Below are 3,333 nucleotides of genomic sequence, written 5' to 3' on the forward strand. Positions count from 1 at the left end.
TGATAAAATTTTCCATAATTTTCTCAAGGCTCGGCTTTGGTGGTACAGGTTGCATAGGTTGATTTGATCTAGGGGCTTGATAACTAGGTCTCGGGGGTGCATTATTTTGAATAGGGTTATTGTTTTTATAGGAGAAGTTCGGGTGATTCCTCCATCCAGGGTTATAGGTATTCGAATATGGGTTCCCTTGGGTGTAGTTCACTTGCTCAGAGTGGGTTTCGTTTAATAGACTGCATTCTGCAGATTGGTGTCCTTTGGTTCCACATATCTCACAATCCAACGAAACTACGGCTACAGTATTCGGGTTTATGCACATATGCTCGACCTTAAGGGCTAATGCGTCCATTTTAGCTTGCATCATGTCTATAGAGCTTAGTTCATGCACTCCTCCTTGGGCTTCCTTCTTCTCAACTGTCGCTCGTTCGACTCCCCATGATGAATGGTTTTGAGCCATATCTTCGACGAGGGCACTAGCTTCGGGATAAGGTTTGTTCATCAAAGCACCGCCTGCGGCAGCGTCGATGGTCATCTTTGTGTTATAGTGAAGTCCATTATAGAAGGTTTGAATGATTAACCAATTTTCTAAACCATGATGTGGGCATGCTCGTAACAACTCTTTATATCTCTCCCAAGCTTCGAACAACGATTCTCCTTGGTTTTGGGTAAATCTAGTTATATGGTTTCGAAGAACGACGGTCTTACTCGGGGGAGAATATCTAGCAAGGAATACTCTTCTAAGGTTATCCCAAGTCGTAATGGAATTGGGTGGAAGGGAATCTAACCATGATAGGGCTTTATCTCTGAGGGAAAAAGGAAATAATCTTAAACGTATTTCCTCAGGAGAAGCTCCATTGGTCTTAAAAGTGTCTGCTAATTGAAGAAATATTTTTAAATGTTGGTTCGGGTTCTCAGTAGCGAGACCTGCGAATTGTCTCTATTGCAATAGTTGCAACAGGGATGGTTTAAGTTCAAAATTATTAGCTGGGAATGTTGGGTTTACTATACTAGAACTAGGTTCTTCATTAGATGATTGAGCGAAATCCTTAAGAGGTCTTTGGTTTTGATCTTCGGCCATAGCTCTCTTAATTCTATGAAAGAATAAACGTGCGCGAGCGTAACGTTCAGGTTCCGCCAGAGGGTATACTAAGCTTAAACTTCCGGTGTTGCGAGTTCTTCGCATTGACCGGTGGGAAATAGCCTAAGTCTAAACGATATAACAACAGGAAAATGAAATTTGACAAAATTGGTCCCCGGCAACGGCGCCAAAAACTTGATGCGTGCTTTTCGCAAGTATACGAACGCGTCAGAGTAATATAAAAGATTGTCGAATCCACAGAGACCAAGTGTCAATCTATCGTTATCTATTGTTATGGTGTTTATCAAAGGCAAATAAAATAGGTGTTTTTGGAGTGTGCAGTGAAAAGTAAAGTGTTGAATAAAGATTAATTAATAAAGACAGGGTCGAATGTAATTCACGTAATTAATTAATAATCCAAATACTTGCTAATAGAACTACTTATGGGCAGTGTTTCCTACTTTGAAAAGAACTAATTTAACAGGAACTGTCGCTTTCGTGTATTCAGAACCGAGTTGTACTCCCTAATCAAACCCTCTTATTGTCACTTGTAAAAAGGCGCGCATTGCGTTAGAGTAGTAAACCTATTTTTAAGAAATATAGTATCTTGACTAAGTTGAAAAGTATTATAACCTGGATTTCTTAACCAAAAGAGGTTCTTACGAACCAGACTCTAAACTTATAAACGCGTCAGAAAATAATTTTAAAATCTCTTTTCTTCTTAATGTTAAAATCTCCTAATGAACTAAACAAAGCGCTTTCGCTGTTTTTGAAATAGTTAAAAACAATTAAGTTTAAAAATATGTTGGACGACTTTCGATCTTACCCAACGGAATTGAAGTGCGGGAAAACTTAAGTTGAAAGTTAAAATAGCCCTTAAGTGTTTCTACGAACAATTGTACTGATTACTGGTTCAATTACGATCCTTACATTCTAACCTTATAAATTTAGCTAGACATGGTAAAGTAAAAGTGCATTGAAATAAATAAAAGTAGTGCGAGTGCGGAAAATAAATAAAAGTAGTGCGAGTGCGAGAAATAAATAATTTAAAGCGAGTGCGAGGAAATAAATAATTTAAAGCGAGTGCGGGGAAATAAATAATTTAAAGCGAGTGCGAGGAAATAAATAAAAGTAAAGCGAGTGCGAGGAAATAAATAAAAGTAAAGTGAGTGCGAGGAAATAAATAAAAGTAAAGCGAGTGCGAGGAAATAAATAAAAGTAAAGCAAGTGCGAGGAAATAAATAAGATAAAGACCAGTAATAAAAACCTGCTCCAATCGGAGGGTTGAATAAATTACAAAGCGGAAATGAAAATGGCAGCACGATTAACTTCCTTCCAAAGTGCTCCAAACTCGATTACAGACTCTATCACAGACTTGATTACACAATTGTGGTAACACTCCAATGCGAAGCGATTACCACTTTATAAAACTGAATATATGCCTAAGTGAAACAAAGTTGCTCTGAGTTTGTCTCTGCTCTAAGTTTGGATGATTGTAAAAGTGAATTCGAGTTTCTATTTATAAGCAAGTAAAAAGATGGAAATGACTTGGATGCCCTTCAACTTGAAAATGGAAGGGAAACTATTTTCCTCTTGTGGCGCCCGCCACAAGGCCAATCTGAGGCGCCTTAGTGGAAGTAGTGGGGAACGTGGGAGTTGAGGGAATTTGAGCTTGGACACGTCATGGAAGGGTCTATGGCGCCAGCCATGGGGTAGGCCACAAGAACAAAATGCTGAATTTTAGGGTTTTTGACTCTTTTTCGCTCCTTTTCTCGATCGGGGCTCCAATTAAAGTAAAAACCTGAAAACAAAGAAAAACATAGCAATAACACAACAAAATGATAATAAAACAACTAGAATGCATGTGAAATCGGAGTCGAAAATACGGTAAATTTCAGTGTTATCAGTTTTCCCATTTTTCCCTCCAATGATCTTCTTCTTATGCTATATAAGTAGGACTTGGAGACTTGAAGGAAAACAACAAGACACACAAAAATGTAGGTGCTATAACAACTTGACAAGTTTGTTTCTTTGTGAAAATCTATCAATTTTTGTACACGGTTTTTCCTTAAGTAATTATTTATCATTTGTGTAAAATCTACTTGTATTGAAGCAACTTGTAACACACTACTTATTATTCAAAATGTTTGTTTGATTCTTTAAGGAGACTAGGGTATAGTGGATCCTTGAGAAGAAAATGTAGGTTATTCTTTGTAAGTCCTTAAGGAGACTAGGGTATAGTCGGGTCCTTGAGAATA

At 37.7% G+C, this 3,333-nt stretch overlaps 1 non-coding gene across 1 annotated transcript; it reads left to right on the forward strand.

Moving 5' to 3' along the window:
* The first annotated feature begins 584 nt into the window (after positions 1 to 584).
* LOC127088491 (small nucleolar RNA R71) lies at positions 585 to 691 on the forward strand. The gene has a single exon (XR_007790325.1). It is a non-coding gene; the product is annotated as a small nucleolar RNA R71 (small nucleolar RNA).
* Positions 692 to 3,333: the final 2,642 nt, after the last annotated feature.

Source organism: Lathyrus oleraceus, chromosome 5 (genome assembly GCF_024323335.1).
Source record: "Lathyrus oleraceus cultivar Zhongwan6 chromosome 5, CAAS_Psat_ZW6_1.0, whole genome shotgun sequence".
NCBI lineage: Eukaryota > Viridiplantae > Streptophyta > Magnoliopsida > Fabales > Fabaceae > Lathyrus > Lathyrus oleraceus.